Below are 19,918 nucleotides of genomic sequence, written 5' to 3'. Positions count from 1 at the left end.
AGAAAAAAAGGTAAAATGCCCATACCATGTACTGAGGCCCTATTAAGCCCTGATGCCTATCATGGGGCAACACCCTATTAGTCAACTGTGCAGGCCAGGGGTTCTTCTGAATGATCCTGCCACCATCCTGCTAGTGGAAACCTACCCCAACATGGATGGGAGACCCTAGAGAAAGAGGCAGTTAGTTGCCTATGAGCCTGGTATGCACAGGGTTCCAAAGAGGACCCCAAATTAAAACCAAAGTTCCAAATTTTAGTTGATTGGAGAGTCACACCATACTTGAAGATTTTGTTCAGGGTGATAAGGAGAAAGGGGCCAATTGACAACTGAGCGTCTTTTGAAGGCTCCATGCCCCTCTCCTATCAACTTAGGTATTTATGACAGTAAGAAAAGGTCCATTTGTCTATGGTAGGTATTACTGCCTAGGCAGATGTCCACTGGCAAACAGCCGATGAAGTCCAATTTTACTTAGAAAGATTGCGATGATGCGATGGACATAGCATTTTTGAGCATGCAGACAAGAGACAGACTCAGAATCCATCTCCAGCCTGAGGAGGCCTCCTTTGACACTGAATCATGGAAACTTTTCTTACGTGGAGACCCCTGTACTCCAAAGTACTGGGCAGCTTTATTCAACCTTTTATGGCACGGCCCATCCCATTTACAAGGCCGTGGATGGGGATGCGCGACGGGCAGGACACGAGGGGGCCTCGTTTCAGAATTACAGATCCTGGCTTAACAGGCCCAGGCAGCCACCTTCAGGGGACCACATGGCCCTTCCCTGGAGGGACTCTGTCTCCTCCTTCTGTACACCAGGGGTCCAGTCCCCAACCCCAGGGGTGTTGTGACTATTGGAACAATTCTTATTAAACAGCTGCCTCCAGAAGGAGCCCCTTTTGTTCTTACTTTCCTCCCTACATGCATCTTTTTCATAGACTGTGTAGCAATTTGATATTGTTTATGTGTTCCAAAAATAGATATTGGCTTATGGTTGTAACCTGGTCTGTTCCTCCAGGCATGTTAGATTGTATTGGATTGAGAGGTTTCAGTTTTACTTGATCAAATAATGATTAAGGCTTTGATTGGGTCATGTCAGTAGGACATTGCATCCCTGCACATACAGAGACTTACAGAGAAAAGACATGGCAAAGGACAGAGCTGGGAGTTTTTGAGCTGGAGCCTGGGAAGTAAGCACACAGAGAAGCAGATACAGCAGAGGCCCTGGGAAGAGAGATGTGCCATTTGCCTTGTAATCTACAGCTGGCCTTGTGGAGAAAAAAAAGCAGCTGAACCTGCAGAGAAGCAAGCCTCAGGAAGAGAGGAGCCCAGGAAGCCTGACCCCTTGCTGGCATCGGCAGCCATCTTGCTCCAGCATGTGGCAATAGACTTTGGTGAGGGAGGTAGCTTGCCCTTTTTGGCCTGGTAGCTGTAAGCTTCTACCCCAAATAAATACCCTTTATAAAAAACAACCAGTTTCTTCTATTTAGCATCAGCTCTTCCTTTACTAATAGAGTATATCTATGCATTTTAACCTAATACAGCATATTTGTAGCTATATACAGTCGCCTTTATAATTTGTTTTGTTCATTCAATGTTATATTACAAGTATTTTCCTCTACTGTTTTACAGTCTTGATAATGACTATTTCGAAGGGTTAAATGGTACTTTATCTTATTTATTTATTATTTCTGTTTTGTTTTGTTTGGGGTACGGGGCCAGGGATCGAACCTGGGAACTTGTAAATGGGAAGCTGGCGCTTAACCACTGAACCACAGTGGCTCCCTGAGTTAATTTGTTTTGTTGATTTGCTTGTTATTTCCTTTTTTTTTTTTCATTTTCAGGAGGCACCAGTGATCAAACCTAGGACCTTCCCCGTGGAAAGCAGTTGCTCAACTGCTTGAGCCACATCAGCTCCCGGTACTTCATCTTATTAAAGAATCAAGATTTACTAATTCACTTCCCAGTTGTTTAGCATTGAAGTAATTTATATTCTTTAGTGTATAGCACTGTAATACATATCTTTATGTATGTAGTGTTTTCCTTCTTTTGAATTTTTTTTAAGGTGTCATGCTTTTTGTTTAAATGACAGGTGAGAAAACTGAATCCACTGGTATCTGTAAAGAAGTCTGATTTAGCCCCAATTATGAGAACTCCACTGTTGCATCAGAAATATCAAGTAAGTGATTTTGATCCTATGATACTTTTAGTATCCTGGCCTGTTGTTCAGATGCACTGGTTGGAATCCTGAATATTTTACTTGAACAATTTATAGAAAACAAACGATGACCTCAACCATTATTATTATTCTGTTGATATTCTAACTGATGCACAAATTCAAGACAGCCTTAAATTGAGGACAGAATAAGCTGCTGTGCGCTCCTTTCAACATTGGTGGAGCTTTGCCATTTTACAAGCAGGGGGCAGTGTGGGTCTACCTGTGGTTCCTGAGCTTGGCTCAGGAGGGCCATTTCCTTAAAGGGGACTTGCCTGGGGGACTAGGCCCTATGCTCATTGTTAGGGACTCAGCAGCTGTGTCCCCTCTAGCCTGGCACAGACCCTGAACAAGTATCTTTGTGTCATTTCAGCAGCTGCTTCTTCCCAGGGGTAAAGAAACCTTCAACCCCTGGCTTAGTGGAAACTGACCTCATTTTTCCTAGTGTGTATCCTTTGAGACATAGGCAACAACAGGTTATTATTATAAACTAACGAAACCAATGGAAAACTTGAATGTTCCCTTGTACATCTGGCCGTATCTAGTCATTGCTGGCCACTGCAGGAGTCCAGAACTGCAACATAGTCTCCATCCTCTATCCAGCAATTGCCAGCTGCTCTAGGAGTCCAAAAAGTGCAACATATTCTCCATCCACTCTCCAGCAATTGCCAGCTGCTGCAGGAGTCTGATCCTACAACCTACTGAGGGATCTCTTAATTTTCATATACTTACTAAATATTTCAATGCAATGCATATCACATCAAACACACTTACCTTGCTTCTTACTTCTACAACCCCACTGTGATATTGGTGATTACCAGGTATTTTACTTCAGCAGCACAAAAAAACTACTTTCTTATTTTATGATCATCCATTTTAATATGCTGATTAAGGTGGCCTCTGCATCTTTACAAATCACATTCCTTTAGTATCCTAGCCTAATGTTCAGATGCACTAGTTGGAATCCTGAATATTTTACTTGGACAATTTATAGAAAACAAATGAGTACTTCTACCATTATTATTATTTTGTTGATATGATTCTGCAGAAGAGAGGTGAAATGTGAACTGAAAGTGTTTCTGTTTAATTTATTCTTATTTAGTCATAAATTATTGGAGGAGGGAAGAAAGAGAAGACAATTTAAGCTGTAATCTGTAAGTGCAGTCAGATGAGATTTTTGCATTACATAATATGAATGTCAGAGCTATAAATACCAAGTTGTGATTTTCTATGGCCAGGTAAAAGCTGAGAGTCTGCAGCCGGTGAGTGGTGGCAAGCTAGCTTTAGACTAGTGGACTTGCTGGGGGGACACGCTGGCAGGCAGACTGTGTTAGCTTATGATATGTGACGAAATACCATGGCTTGGAATCTGATTCTAACCAGTGCTTTAAAGATAAACTGTCAGAAGGTAAATGCCCTCCAGAAGTTCAGATCAGGTAGCCTTTGACATTTGACACTACCTGTCATTTCATCACTTTCCATGTAGTAATTTGTTTTGAATATGAGAGGTACCACATATACCTGAAGATTTAAATGTTCAGGATTCTTTTCATGAATTTGGTCCACCAGAGTCAGAGAAGCAAAGTGTAAAACCCAGTGGACTTTGAAATCAGATAGAGAGCATCTCCTCTTTATAGAAATGCCATGGAGACTGAGACAGGTTTAGTGATTTATCAATGTGTGAGAGAATTGGGACTTGATGCTGTAGCATCTGTATCATCTTATTTCATATCTCCTGTTTATTATATTATACACCACTGCCATTTTAAAAGAAATGAAGAGAGGAAACACTTTTCACTGGAGTTCATATTCTGCTAGGTGAGACAGGACAAACACATAAAGAAACTCAAGGAAAACAATTATAACCCAATTTAAGAACAAATATAGAAAAACTATAATAAAAATTGCATGCATAACTAATAAGGAAGGAGGAAGCAAATGAAATAGTTGTCATGGAAAACACAAAGGTCTTAGAGAGTTTTTGAGCTAAGTTTCAAGTGTCAGGACATCAAGAATTGTTTTCACAGATTAATTCTAATTCATTGTTTTTTCCTTCATAATTTTCTTGAGTAAGCTACCTGGAAACAAAAAGGACCCATATCTATACTTCTAGTGATGATAAAATTTCTCCCTCTTAGTAACATAATAAAACCTGCATTTGAAACTAATTTTTTTATTAATACACTTTCATTCTAAATATTTTCATTCCTGGAAAAATAATGTAACTTTAGAGACTTTTTTTTAGAGACTTTTTAAAAATTCACCTATCAATACAATCCATCTATATATTTTTTTACTGTTTGGGTTACAGGGAACAGAGACTCACTCAGTCTGACCCAAATAAGTGGTTTTGTTGATGGGATACTTAGACCAGTAAAGGAAATACACTATGTGAATCCCAAGGATCGGAGTCATTGTTTATCTGGAAGAGAGGAAGGCACTGTAACCAGAGAACATTTTGGTTCAGGAAACCTCAGGGGCCCCAGGTGTGACCTGGATCATGAGGATGACTGTAATAGTAATAACATTTATTAGGTGCTTTCCATGTGCCAGGCACTATTGCCTGTATTAAAGCATTTAGTCCTCACAGCCACCCAATAATGTAGCTCAACACAAGAACCTGTTAGAGTAGGAGACTGTGCAGGACTGCGCATCAACATGGGGGCCAATAAAGGGATATGTGGCCTAGATGTAGGATAGGTATTACAACATGCCCTGGTTGGAAACACTTCAGAGGGGAAAGGCGGGTTGCCCTCATGGTATCAGCTGCACCAATTGTAGGGAGACAGTCTGGGTGGAATGATTGTGAACACAGACTGTGTGGCAGGCAGACCCTTGTTAACCTTGGACAAGTGACTTCATCTCTGTGAGCCTCAGTTTTCTCATCTGTAAAAGAGTCCCTTCTTAATAGGATGCTTGTAAAGGTTAAATGAAATAACATATAACTAGGTACTTTGCAACAGTTCTTAATACATAGGGCTGAAAATCAAGGTGTTTATCATTATAATTTGAAATCATTTTATTTTCAAATGTTTTTATTAAAGTTAATAGATCACATAGAACGTTTACATTGAAAAAAATAAGAGGTTCCCATATAACCCACTCCCCCCCCATCATTTTTATAAATTGTGTTTTTTTGAAGATACGTCACAGAAAAGTTTATGTTATGAAAAACATAAGAGGCTCCCGTATACCCCCCGCTCCCCCACCCCACTCCTCCCACACCAGAATATTCTTGCCTTTCAACCAAATTGTTTCCTTCATAAAACCTTAAACCAGATCTTCAATTCTGCAGTCACTTATTGCAATAATGCAACCAAAACCTGAAATTCCTTTTCATATGATTTAACTGAATTTCTCTGTGTGAAGCATGGCCTACCTCTCCCTTTGCAAAGAGATAGAGCTATCTCCCCATCATTCCCAAACAATACAGCTCTTTAATTCTTTCCATACTCATCAAGTGAGAGGGGTGCCTAAGGCATCTAAGCACTTTCATCTGTCTTCTGCTATGTGGAAAAGTGCATTGCTTAATTGATTTTAAGCTATTTATAAAATATAAACTGGAATTCTTAATTGCTCTCTATTTTTTTTTCATTTTAGCAGTTTTTAATGGAAGTTGTACATAAGATTCTTTTATCCCTGCATCTTCTCAATTGTTTCTTCCTTATATTTGCCCTTTTCCTTTCCTACTTGGCGAGATTTGGCTTTACATTCGGGGGTCTTTTTGTGGTCTTTATCCAGTTTTAGCCTAGTGATGACTACCTTGCTGGGATGAATGCCCACATGGACAGTGGTGCCATTAGCCTTCTCCCGCTGCCCCCATTTGATGTAGATGACATATTCCTTCCTGTTAACCTGGACTACTTTGCCAATTTGCTGACCTTTGTAGTGTCCTCTCACAACCTGAACATCATCTTTTCGGATAGGCATGGATCAAACATTATATTTCTGTCTCAGCTCCTTGGAAAGAGGGGAAGACATAAACTTCCTCCAAATGTGGGAAGGTGCATTGAAATGCCTTTTATGGTTCTTGCTCTGATCAGAGGTCACAAAGGGATTGAACTTCATTTTGGCTGCTGCCGCTCAGCGATGGCTGCAAAAGGAAAAAGCTGCTTTCTATTTTTGATGCTGATTTTAACTGTATTTAACACTGGAAACTACTTCAATTCATTATCACATTATTAAAGGGCAAGAGTACTCAAAAGTACACTTCTCGCACCTGTATGCTTCCGTGTACATATGTATGTTTTCTGGTTTGTGATTTTGATCTAGTTATTGTTTTTTTTTAATTTTCCCTTAATCATCCATTTCTTTAGTGTGTATTAATCCTCATTGTGAGCAGTGATGAAATTAGTGTGTTTTCTCTTCCTTCTCTTTCCCCACCCTCTCCTCTAGTACCTGATTTTAGGTGATTATATCATTTTGCTTAAGAGTTTGCCTTTATTCTGTAAATATGCTTCTACTGATGACTATCTTGGGATACTGATGATGTCACCTTCATTGTCCCCTCCTCTAGCCAAGTGGTGAGTTGCGTGGGACCAAATGTCAGACAAGGAAAGGGGGTGGGTCTTTCACGCCGAAGATAATCCTTGATGAGTGATAGGCAGGTGACATCACCTATCACTGCCCCTCTACCCTAGTATATACCACCTGATTGCTTGGCTCAACTCCCTTGCTCACATAATATCTCTAATATATTCTCTTTCTCCTCAGAAAAGCCAAGAATTTGATATCCTTGTCTTAGGTTCTGTGTTTCCTAGAGGCAATCAAGGCCTTCTGCCATCATTTGGAAAGCAAGTGTAGAACAAGAACTTAGCTTAGTTTTCTTAGTTTTTGTTAGTTCATGAATTGATTTAGATGAATGGTTTTTTTTTTTTTTTTTTTTACCCATGATCTCTGTTTAGTCCAGAGATTTGAAGATTCTCTCACATTCAGCCATGGAAGCAAGGTAGAGCTGGGATAGAATCTCATTTCTTGCCCTGTATTCCTCTGCCATGTCAAACTCTATGTAATTCATAAGTTCAGCCAAACTTTACTGGAAGATACTGGAACAAGTCACTTGTACAGAGCAGGGGAGGTCAAGTGCAAGAAGGAGGCTTAAATGATGTAGCTCTTGTCATTTGTTTAAGAGATACACCACAAGAATGTGATATAGATGTAGCTATGATCAGGGCTCAATGGTTTCCACAGATGACTGTCTACTCAGTGAGCAGCACAATGTCCCCATATACAGGAAGCCTGGGAGTGCATTTGTGAAATCTCAGTGTGAGCCCATTTGTAGGAGTCCGACATTTTTATGGTTTCAGTTCACATGCTGGCAAGATGCTGGGTAATAAGATCATGGCATAATGTGGCTGACAGGTTTTTATGTGTATAGGCATTTTAAAAATCAGCAAGCCAAATTAAAGGAATTTTTTTCTACAGGTTATTTCTAAAATAGTGCTTTTAAATGTAGGATGGCCAAGTATTAGTGAGTATTTGACAAATTTGAGGAAAAAAATGTCAGAAGTTGAAGACAGGCATACAAAGTATGATCTATGAATAACTGGAGGGCCTGAATGAGAAAACCAAAGCAAAGACATGAACAAAATATTAAAAATTATAATTCCATATTTTTCTGGAAAGAGCTTCTTTGAAGCTGCGTTATGAAACCTTAAACTGAGTATTGACTCAGAATGACTAATAGCAAGACATATTCTAGCTAAAATTACTAGGGTGTAAAAGAAGAATGAAGTCTTTTGTGCATTAGAGTAAAGCAAGTGCATTATGAAAAGAACATTAGCATCTAATCATCAGTTTTGATACTACTTTGTGCCAGAAGAAAATGCGGTAATATATTTGTGGAAAGAAATGTGAATCATGGTGCTATCAACAGCAAAACTGACATGAAAGTGTAAACAGCATTGAAATCCAACTTCACTGGCTTGAAGTTGGGTAATATGTTCCCATGATCCCTTTCAGGTGAGGGAACAGATTTCAGGAAGACATTGGTAGGAGGACAGATGTTAAGTCTTACATTTACAGTTATTTGTCCATTCATTCACTCTAACTTTGTTTAGGGTGCATATCTATCTATGTATTTATTTTATTGATATGGATGAAGAAAAACCAGTAGTTGGAGAGATATTGTTTAATGTATTAACATCTAAAATTAAATGTCAAACCTATTTTTAAAATTCAGTGTAAGTCTTTGAAAATGAAAAATAAATTTTCCCTCAATTGGCTGATTAGGGAATTGGGTAAAAGGGGCTGAGCACTGAGGCATCTCCATTTCTTTGGTATTATATCCCCTTTCAGGCTCCAAACATCATATCATCTCCAGATCCTCTGAGACTCAGGCTGAGGCCTCCAGCTCAAGGTCTTTGTGCTGTCAGTAGTGGGGATCACTGGGAAGGCATAGAGATGGAGGGAGGAGTTTTTCTGGAGTGGGTAACAGGAGCCAGAAGACACCTCGGATCATTAATTGTCTGCATTTACTTTGACCAGCCAGTTCATGTTTCCACCTCCGTGTTCACACAGAATGCTGGAAACCTCAGTTTCTCCTCAGTTTTGCTGATTTTCCTAAAGTGCCAAAAGAAGGTTAGGAAAGCAATGGAAAGCACGTGGACTTGTTTCCCTTCCTCTCTTTATCCTATCCACTCCACACTCACATTTCCTCTTCCTCTTCTTCCTGTCTTTTCATTCATTTCTTCAGTGTCTTCAGTGTATTCCAGGAAAAGAGGATTTATGAAAAGACACTTTTCTTCTTTGAACAGTGTAGACAGCTGCAAGGAAAGGAACCCACTTGATGACCATGTGCACATGTGCAGGAACACCCTGCAAGGGGAGAGCCCACCCCAGAACTAACTTCACAGGTGCTCCTTCCACTGGGTGTGGCCCAAGGCTTTTTACAACCAGCCCAGTTCCCTGCCTGGACCATTCAGGCTTGTGCAAGCTGATTCAGTGATGCACGTATGTTAAAACCAGGGCAATGCTAAGAAAATAGGTAAAGAGGATGGGAGAAATTTATAGACATTGTTGTTCCCATGACCTCAACTTCCTGGATGAGACCACTTCCTTCCGGATAAGAATCATAAAATAAGGAACAGATAGAATGGAGAAAAGCTATAAAGAGGAGCTTATGAATAAGAAAGGGAGAGATTACAAAAAAGACAGAAAGAGGAAGGAAATTACATGCAAATTGTTGTTCTCTGTATCTGATACTTCAGAAGCTGTGAAGCCAGCCTCCTGGTAAACGGGGCAGTAATGGTGATCTATCAACCTTGTGAAAGGAAATGGGAAAGTTAGGGTTGAGGGCAGAACTCAAGCTCCTGTTGGTTATGTCAGGGTCTGGTCTTATCCCAGGAAACAATTCTGTCCTCACCACCACACTCCTCTCCTAGGGCCTCAGTCACTTCACCTTGGCTGTGAAGGAGTGGGTCTAAGATTCCAGAGTCCCTTTCCCAGCTCTCAAATACTATACCTGTGGCCAGTGAGGAATGCCTGTACCTTCTAGTTCCTCTAAGAAGGCAGATACTCTCCATGTCTTTCTATACATGATGTTGTCTTTCTTCTCCTTTTTACCACCTTCACTACCTCCCTGCCTCTTTTCTCTCTCTGTATTACTGCCCATTTGCTTTCTCCTTGTCAGCTTCCACCAATCATATTGTTCTATGATACAGGAACACTGGAGAACAATCCCTGTGCACATATTATTCCCATATTATGCTGCCACCCTCTCCAAAATATCAATTAGTCAATTAACCAATCCTCTCTAACCAGGGAGCAACTATCAGAAGTATGGAGTTGAATCAGGTCTTGTGTTCTAGCCAGTCAACTCTGCCCTGTTCCCCACTCGACAGTCATGCCCCTTCATGTACCTTTCCTCAGTCTTGTCCAGGCACCCATCAGTGCTAGTACTTCAGTGGTTTGACGAATTCCCAAAAGATTCCACTTATTTAAGTTGCCTTTCAATCCCCTATTATATCACTTTCAGACTAACTGAATACAGACAAGTTACTTTACCTCTAATCTTACAGTCAACCCCTCCAATCAGTTCAGAAACTTATAGGGATGCTGTGAGGACAAAGTGTCTTCCATGAGCCTAAGGTCATACCAGTCTCAGGACAATCACTTGATTTATAGGATTAATGGTCACTGTCACCCACAGGACATGATTCAACTCCATGCGTCTGAGAGTTGCTCCCTGGTTTAAAATGGATTGGTTAATTGATCAATTGATTTACTTAAGAGGGTGGCAGTGTAATATGGGAATAATCTGAGAGGAGCAGGGAACCCTTGGTCCTGCTTCCAAGAGACTCTCCAAGACAGCAAGAGCCAGTATGTGAAGCAAGCCTGGCAGGCCATTCACACAAGGCCTCCAGAAACCCAGCCAGGCTTTGGAATGTGTTGGAGAAAGAGTTGTACATGAACCTCTCAAATGGAAGCAATTTCAGGTTTTAATCTAATCCCAGGATTTTGGATTTGTGTGAGCAGTAGAGAATAGAAGGATGTTCAAGGATATGTTTCCTTCGATACCTTTCCAGCACCCAGGTGCATGTGTAGTCAGCTCAGAGCACATGTTCTTTATGTCAGAAAGGATAAAACATTAATGAAGTGCTACCAGACCGGTAAGTTCAGAGGGAGAAGCCCTAATTCCCAACCACCACCTGGCACCCAGTAGAAGAACTTTGTCCCAAGTCTAGCTGATAGTCTGGGAGAGCTTGTGTCCTGCCAGATCCCCTCCATTGTAGGTCAACACCAAAACCTCATCTACACTCTCTTGTGCTTTATTCCCAAGAGCTGCTAACCAAGGAAAAACAAAGGCTTTGAGGATTGGTCTTATGGGAAAGTGAATCTTAAATAGCATAGCAAGGAAAGATGATTGCAAACACAGTACACTCAAAGAACATGATGATAATACTTCTTACTATTGTTATTAAATATGGAAAGAATAAAGCAGAACTCCATGTATATTTCCATTACTTTCTGATTTCACAGTCCCTTCTTCAGTTGCTAAAGTAGCAGTGTTACTAGACTGTTCCTGATAACCCACTCACATTGGATCCTATCTTGAGTGATATTACCTACCTGGAGTGTCATTTTCATTACTGCTGGTGGAGTCATACCTCTGATCCACAAGCCAAACTTTAGGAACACATACATCTGCAAGAAAGTTTTTGGAGAATGTGGCACACCCATCCCTTCCTTCTCCACTTGCTGGCTTGCTGGCTACCCAAGATCACCAGGTTCTTAGACCATCTCTGGACTCTGTGGAGTCAGAGGCCTTCAATAAGACATTATAAATGGTTTGCAAATGAGTGATGTGGAGAAAGAATCCCCTTTTAACTATTTACTTTCCCCATTTTGATGGATCATTAAAGCTCTTATGTCCAAACTTATCACCCTGAAATTCTGACTGTTCTGGAAATACTATATTAGATGAGTTCAATGAAAAGACCAATGGCAGGCTCAGAGCTGCTGCCCGGGAAAGTGTATTGTGAGGATGGAAATGTTCTTTCTGCATCGTCCATGCCATAGCTACTAGCACAAATGGCTGTTGCGCTTTTGAAAAATGGATAATACTACATTGTGCTGCAGATGCCCTGAAGGTGTGGTGCTCAGTAATAAGAATTGAAATCATGAATGTTCCAAACTTATAGACAATTTGAGATCCCGCCAGGCCGAAGAGATGTGAACAAAGTGTATAGAATTTGGAGTCAAAGCACTTAATATCTCCAGAATATGGTTTCCTATTCTCTAGGTGTGAAACTCGAAAATTCATTGACCTCTCAATCCTTACATATCTCATATGTTTTGAAAAAGTCAGATATGGCTGCTTTTTATCATGACCAATCAAAATGCCATGATCAGACTTTAAAGACTTACTAAGAGGTAAAATTTATTACTAAATGAAGACTTATTATGAAATCTTAGTAAGAGGTGTTCTCTAATACAATTTTTTTTAATGTTTTTTTTTTTTTTAAAGATTTATTTATTTAATTCCCCCCCTTGCCCGGTGTCTATTTGCTGCATTTTGTTTCTTTGTCCGCTTCTGTTGTCATCAGTGGCACGGGAAGTGTGGGCGGAGCCATTCCTGGGCAGGCTGCACTTTTCTTTTGTGCTGGGCGGCTCTCCTTATGGGTGCACTCCTTGCGTGTGGGGCTCCCCTGCCTGGCGCTGCACTCCTTGCATGCATCAGCACTGCGCATGGGCCAGCTCCACACGGGTCAAGGAGGCCTGGGGTTTGAACCACAGACCTCCCATGTGGTAGACGGATGCCCTAACCACTGGGCCAAGTCCGTTTCCCACAATTTTATCCATTTACAGTCCTGTGAACATTTTCCTGAAGGGTAATGGGGTATTTTCCTGGTTTACTGAGGTATACTTGACATACAATAAACTAAACATATTTAAAGGATATAACTTGATACAATTTTGACATATACCCATGAACAAATGAAGCTGGCATTTTTTAAACAGAAAGCTGACATTAGCAACTTTTTAGTGTTAGAGAAGTCTAGGAAAACACACAAATGGACACACGTTCTCACACATGCACCTTGAGAATCATACACACACACATCAGAAAGCTTCTTTCTGTGGAGAGGTTCTCTAGACAATGCCAACAAGGAATATTCATTGATCATCATCTAGATTTTTCCTCAGCAATTGTGTGATGAGAGAATACATACTATTGTTGCTTGCTCTTGGAGCCACCTGCTGTTGCAGAAAACACTATAATGATCACAATTTGCTATGTTGTGTTTGTAGAAGGCTTTAGAAAACCAGATGGGAGAGAGCGTCAAGTCAAGGAAACCAAAAAGCAAGTGAGGGGACACCTGAGGAGAAGGCATGAGCTTTTCCTGTATGATGTATCTCTCCATTTTGGTTGGCATTTAAAAAAATTCTTAATCCAAGAAGAAAATATGGCTGCTAAGGAAAAACTTCCTTTTATAATCTAATGCTTCCATTCGTGATTGTCCTTTTGAAACAGAGATCGGCAGGTCAAAACAGATGCCAAGTGAACACAGTCCCCACCAAGGAAATTGTACATATCATCTATAAAGTAATGGTCAGCTTTAATTGAGTGGAAAAAGAAAAATACAGAAAGTAATGGTTCTAAAGGGAAACTTACTTTGGAATTAGGTGGGGCTTCCTCTACTGCCCTGGCTCCCAGGTATTTCAGCAGGCCCTCTGGGGGAGCTAGGAGGATAAAGAGTAATAGTCAGTACATTGGAGGTGTTGCCCTTGGAGTACTCTGAAGTTTTGCTTGACATGGACAAAGGGTTAGTGTAATATGGAGCAGGTATTTAACAAGGATAGTGTGAGCTGCTGATGAGTGGAAAAAGGATAGCAAAATGGAGGTGGAGGAATAAAATGGGATGCAGTCCTTGACTTTGTAGCTAATGACATTCCAAAGCAATGTGAAATAATCCAAAAAAGTTACCAAGTACATGCCATTGTTCAATGATGGATTATCATTCCTCCTGCCATTTTGAAGTCCAACTAAAATGCTACTATCACCTTGTCCTGTTACAAAATCATCAGTATCCATGGTTCCACATATGTCATCTCTCTCTCTTTTCTTTTAAAGAGGTACCAGGGATTTAACTCTGAACCTCATTCATGGGAGGCAGGCACTCAACAACTGAGCTATACCTGCTTCCCATTTTTCATCTTTTGTATAGGATTTTTTTCTCTATTTTTAAAAAAATGTTACATTCAAAAAATATAAGAGATCCCCATTTACCCCCCACCCCCCTCACCCCACTCCTCCCACATCAACAACCTCTTTCATCATCCTGGGACATTCATTTCATTTGGTGAATACATTTTGGAGCACTGCTGCACCACATGGATAATGGTTTACATTGTAGTTTACACTCTCCCCCAGTCCACTCAGTGGGCCATGGCAGGACATACAATGTCCAGCACCTGTTTCTGCAGGATTTTGCTGTTATTTGTACATGAGCATTTTATTAGCTTTCTAAAGTTTAATAATAGGGTAATTGTTTTAAAGACATTTTATTTATAAATGTCTTTTTATTGTGCGACTGGATTCAAGTCTAAGCAAAACATTCCGTTTAATTTTTTTTAATCCTTTATCATAAAGATACTCAGTTATAGAAGATTTGAAGATTTTTAAATACTGCCACTTAAAAATTGACCACTATAAATCATGTAGTATTTTTCCTTCCAGTCTTTTCTATACCTTGAATGCTTATTCATTGAATGTGATGGATGTCCATCTTTGTACTATCCAGGCACCAATTTAATAGTTAATTATTAAGGGGAGACATGAGTTGAGTGCTAAGGCTCTAATGCAGTTATAAAAGTTGCAGCAAGGATAATATACACCAGATCAGTAGCCAAATGGTAACTTGAATTCTTATTGGTCACTGTCCCTAAGGCATGCAGCAAACAGTGCCGAGCATTTCTAGGACTCAAGATGCTGATGTTATGAAATACGCTAACATCTCCCAGTTCCTATCTTTTTGGGCTGTAGTGTGGAGGACTGACTTAGGTAAACCAGATTGTGCTTGCAATCATTCAGAATCTGAGCTGAAAAGGCATGTGGACTTTCTATGTGCATTTCACCCTATGTCAATTCACAGTCTGCAGTCATTTCCCTTGCTGGCATGGTGTAGAATCATCGCATGGCCAAGTGATGGGGCTAGATTATGGCTATAGTATCAGGATCAGGGACACTCCTGTTTGAAATTGTAGGCTAATTGTCTCTGCACCTCAGTTCTTCATCAGAAGAGTGGGAATAAACAGTCATAGTATGGTTGTGTTGAAGGTTGAATGAGTAAATATATGTAAGGGGTGTAGTAGTGGTTTTTCTTGAGAAGTTGACACTGGCAATTTTGCTATATAGATGGGAAATAGCTTGTCCACCCTCACCTTCACAATCTCATCTCAAAGACACTAACATAGATATCTCCAGCCCCAGTACACAAACCCTCACCACCTAAAGGGAACACAGCTGCCTACAAGGACTGTAGAACATGGCCATCACTTAACTAGAAAATAATCACATCCCCACTCCTCATTCTCACCTGGAAGCTGGAATCAGGGTGGTTCTTCAGAGTAAAGCAAGCACACAATCCCTGGGAATTGAACCCAGAACCTCATACATGGAAAGCAGGTGTTCAACCACTGGGCTACATCAGCTCCACCCTGGTTTTTTAATTATCTAGATTTTTTCTGAAGTTCAAAAATGCATACCATTTTCTCTTGTACCTGAGGCCACCTGTAATTATATTAAAGAAAACTCAGGATCAGATCATGCTGTGTAGTGTTGACACAGATCTTTTGCACTTTTGGTACAGATGGGAAACAGTGGTTGAGTGAAAGGTCCCATAAGTAATTGTAGCAGACACACATGGAAAGATACAAACTTTTCCTAGCTAATGCATCTCTCATGTCTATTTTGGTTGGCACAAAAAATTCTTACTCTTAGAAGGAAAAACTGCTGCCAATTAAAAAGCCCATATACTTGATTCCCTGCTCTTGCTATTTGTAAATAACTTGATACAGTAATAGAATACTCCTTAAGTAAGGAAATTGTATATGTCATCTATAATGTACACGGTCAGAATTTTCATATCTGAACTCAATTGAAAATGAAAGGAATAAGTAAAGTGACAATTTTCTCAGACAAAGAAAGGCAACCTTACCTTGGAATTAGATGGGGTCTCCTCATCTGCCCTGTCACTAGGTGGTTCCTCCATCAGGCCAAGGCCTCTCTTTAAAAGGTGGTACACATTCTAATAGTGTTTAAGTGCCCATCCTGTGCTGACCAAAAATAATTTGCTTGCTCACAAAAGCCAAATTGATTGTTAGGGAGGCATCCCCCACTTAAAAGAGCTCATTATCAAAGTTGAATTTTAAAAGTCCCATTCAAGTAATTGCCAAACAAATAAGTTCTCCCTATATATATATATATTAAAAAAAAAAAAAAAAAAAAAGGCCAACAGAAAGGCCTTCTATCACCAGGCCAAACCAGAAGAAAAATGTTCAAGTAAACAAACAGGACTGCTGTTAGCAGCTTAAGCCATAAGAACCAAAGTTCAAAATGCCAAAGTTCAAAAGTCACCCCTAAAAGGTCTAGAACCTCAACCAAAAAGACGCATGTTCCGAACCAAGAGGACTCACAGACAGGAACTCGGCTTTTGGGGAGATGGCAGAGCTGAAGGGGCTTTTGCCTTTACCATGCTCAAATCCAACAGTAGCTCCAGAGTCAGGTTGGTAGGTACTTAGAATCCTGTTTCTAACACTATGTAATGTCAACTGAGAAATAAACTAAGCTGCAAGGCAAAAAAGGCACTTATTTAGGGTCTTAGAGTTGCAATTAGGGGAACACAGATTCAGGTAGCAATCCAAATCATGTCCCATCTTTGTATTTCCAGGCAAGGGGCTTTAAAGAAGACTTGAGAAGTTGTTTGTAGTTGTAGTGTATTTGGGGTATTCAGTATTCTGTATTGTCCTTCAGATTAGATAGTTAACTGACTTCTTTATCTTGTGTGTGTGTGTGTGTGTGTGTGTGTGTGTGTATGTTTTAATGGTCAAAGACCAGAGAAGAAATACTTTCAAATATTAGCATTGGAGTATGGATGTGGCTTAAGCAGTTGAACACCTGCTTCCCACATGGGAGGTCCTAGATTTGGTTCCCGGTGCCTCTGGAAAAAAACAAAAAACAAACAAACAAAAAAACCAACCAACCAACGATCAAACAAAAGAAACCAACTCAGGGGAACCGATGTGGTTTAGTGGTTAAGTACTGGCTTTCCACAAAAATGAGGTCTCAGGTTTAATCCCCAACCCCAGTACGTTAAAAAAAAAAAAAAAAAAATTAGCATTGGTATTTTTTCAGTGGTGAGCTTGTGATTTTGATTCTCTTTGCTATGCCATCTGAAGTTTCTTAAATAGTATGTTTAAGTTGCATAGAGAAATAACTATTTTGAGTGCTAATGACACCTGTAAAAGTTAAAAGGTCGAATGCTCTTCTGAACACTTGCCTTGAATTGCTTTTCTAATGCCTTACCCAGCATGTTTTTGACAGCAGCTGTTATGTTCAAGGCCAGAAGATGAATGTGATTGGGAACATGGACATTGGAATTACATGTTCAGGGCTGATTCCTGACTCTGCTTCATGTCAGCTGGGAAATTTACTCAATTGTCTGTGTCTCATTTCCAGATCTGAAATACTGAGCTAGTACCATTGGCCTCATCGGCTGCCCTCAGAATTAAGTAATGGTCCTGGCTCAAATTAGAGACACAATCCATATTAATTTATTGATATATCTAGTGTTCTTTTTCTTATTATTCACCTGTTTGCTCAGTTACTTTTCTTCATATGGTAATTCATAACTGTAATGTATAAGTGTTGTGAGACAAAAGTCATCCTAAATTCCAAGAGCAATACCCACAGTGGAGTTATGACCTTTTTCTACCCTCCCAGACAGATATTTATGGACACCAAAGGCAGACTGGATAAACTGGGGGGCACAATAATAGTGCAGTTGGCACACTGTTCTTATGTTGTGCTAAAAACTTCTGCCAAAGGACTAGGCCCAAACTGAGTGTGAAATACTAAAATATCTGTCTGGAAGACCAGAGCGTGGAATATTGGAAACTACTTCACAACAGTTGTGAATTAAAGGCAGCCAAGGTGTCTTTTGTTGTTGTTGTTGTTACTGTTTTCAGGAAAGTTTATTACCAACCCCTTAGGAGGGCACTACAAATAATGGGGTTAGAAACCCAAACCAAACCCTGAAACACTTGAAAACAGGCCTGCTAGAGAGCCAGATGGCCCCAACTCGTCAGGGAAAGGAAGTAAAGGAGAGGCATTCTAGACGGTGACCTACCCTGGAGCCTGAGTCTGTATATTAGTGTGACTATTCTGGGGAAAGGGGGGGGGCAAGAAACCCTCACCTCCATAACCCCAGTGTTGCCCTGGATCGTGGGGAGGAAAGACAGAAGCAAGCACTGAGGGCACAGACCTTACTGAGTCTAATCTTGGCATCACTGCCTCCAAAACTGTGAGACAATAAACTCCTTTAAGCCAACAAATATGTGTTATGTGACATGTCAACCATGGTGTACTGAAACAGTTCCTTTGAAAAATCCTCTTGCCCCAAAGTTCCTGAAGGGAAGAATTGATGCCCTGGAGGAGGTGGCTCACCCACAAGAAGAGTACCTATCCTGACCCAGCCTCCTGTCTCTACATTTCCATCCTTGATGCAAAATATGAGGTAGTTTCCCCCACCTAAAGGCCTTCTGAAGTATCAAGGATGTCCAAATTTTTGGCCAACTTCCCCCAGCATCTTCACAATACCTTCTGCCTCATGTGAGTCTTCCTGGGGGTTGGACTACCATCCCAAGTGACCAGTGGTCTGCTTGGCTCCTCTACTGGCTCAGAACCTAAGACATTCCAGACCAACTGCCAGATAACAGCTATGCAAAGAATTAGCTTCACCTTTAACTGAACTACCCTGGAAGAACAGTTAATGCTCATCAACTGGCAAAGTCACCCACCTGACTGAGGTTTGGTGAGTTAATGAATGAAGTCTCCCTGTTCCCAATTATCTCCCTGACTAAATATTTGAACAACTCTCTTAGTGTGGAGTCCGTACCTTCCCTGCTGAAGTCTTTCTCATCCTAAGAGTACCCTTTCTGGAAGATATGGGCATGAGACTTTGTGGTTCTGATATGTATTTTACTGATCACTAGTGATGTTGAATGCATTTTCATACTCCTGCTCATTCTGAACTCACTGCAGAAATTATGATTTATGATTTACAGAGAGGGGACATGGTGAATCATTTGTACTCTGAGATGTCCACATCCTTAGAGAACCCAATCATGCTGAGAGTAATCTCAAATCCCCAAGGGAGACAAACACAGAAATGCTTCGTGTTCCTGCATCAAGAGTCCCCACTAGACTTGGAGAAGAAAGATGGCCCTCCATGAACAGGGGGTTTTCACCCCCATACTCCATGAAGGCCAGTATCCCTCAGAGGACCCCCAGAAATTCTTACATATCTAGGTCAGGCAGATCTCAAGCAAAACTCTCTTCATGTTGTATCAATTAACCCAACCCAGTCTCACAAGAGAGAATGATGTTCCCACCATGAGTTTTCACAAGGCTTTATCTCTTTTTAGGAGCAATGACAACAGCAGATATGTAGACAATGAGGACAATAGTGAGCTTTCAGAAAGGAACACATCAAGAGCCCACGACATAAAATGCAAAAGATGACCAGTTCTATTGAGTAAACTCACCACAGCCTTGGGATTCAACTGACCATCCAGTCCTTTTTTGTATCTCAACCCATCTACCTTCTGAGTATTCAAAAGATAGAGTTACAGATGTGAAAATGCAAGATTTGCAGTGAACCCTCTTGAAGTGGGCTGGCGGACAAAGTGGATATTTTGGTGTGAATTCATGATGTTGACTCCATAAATAGATACAGGATTAACTACAAGGCAGTTAGACTGGAAGTTTGCATGGTGTTGCCTGTCTAAGCTGGACTCAGTCTTCCTCCACCCCCAATGCATTGTTGACTGTGAAGTGCTGCTTTCTTTTCCAAGTCTAGAATCAGAATAGTGACTTCATTGCCTGAGGGTGAAACATCAGAGGGTTCCCTTGCTTCTGTGGCAGCCGAGGAATGTCGCCTTTATGGTGACTGGATTTGATTAAGCAATTCCTTGAATTCCTTG

The 19,918-nt window shown here is 40.6% G+C and overlaps 3 long non-coding RNA genes across 4 annotated transcripts; 1 reads left to right on the top strand and 2 right to left on the bottom strand.

Annotated features, from left to right (window-relative positions):
- Positions 1-8,348: 8,348 nt before the first annotated feature.
- LOC131273885 (uncharacterized) lies at positions 8,349-9,424 on the bottom strand. The gene is made up of 3 exons (XR_009181049.2): positions 9,386-9,424; positions 8,863-8,976; positions 8,349-8,773 (listed from the first exon to the last, which is right to left on the bottom strand). It is a non-coding gene; the product is annotated as an uncharacterized lncRNA (long non-coding RNA).
- Positions 9,425-13,271: 3,847 nt separating this feature from the next.
- LOC131273884 (uncharacterized) lies at positions 13,272-18,696 on the bottom strand. 2 transcript variants are annotated; one of them, XR_009181047.2, is made up of 3 exons: positions 18,534-18,696; positions 15,253-15,446; positions 13,272-13,396 (listed from the first exon to the last, which is right to left on the bottom strand). It is a non-coding gene; the product is annotated as an uncharacterized lncRNA (long non-coding RNA). The 2 variants fall into 2 exon arrangements; XR_009181048.2 differs by lacking the exon at positions 18,534-18,696 and adding an exon at positions 15,874-16,121.
- LOC131273883 (uncharacterized) lies at positions 18,523-19,498 on the top strand. Its single transcript, XR_009181046.2, has 2 exons — positions 18,523-18,747; positions 19,361-19,498. It is a non-coding gene; the product is annotated as an uncharacterized lncRNA (long non-coding RNA).
- Positions 19,499-19,918: the final 420 nt, after the last annotated feature.

The sequence above is a fragment of the Dasypus novemcinctus genome, chromosome 17 (genome assembly GCF_030445035.2).
Source record: "Dasypus novemcinctus isolate mDasNov1 chromosome 17, mDasNov1.1.hap2, whole genome shotgun sequence".
Taxonomy (NCBI): Eukaryota; Metazoa; Chordata; class Mammalia; order Cingulata; family Dasypodidae; genus Dasypus; species Dasypus novemcinctus.
The sequence above is the reverse complement of the archived record's forward strand: the minus strand, read 5'-3'. Positions and strand labels throughout refer to the sequence as shown.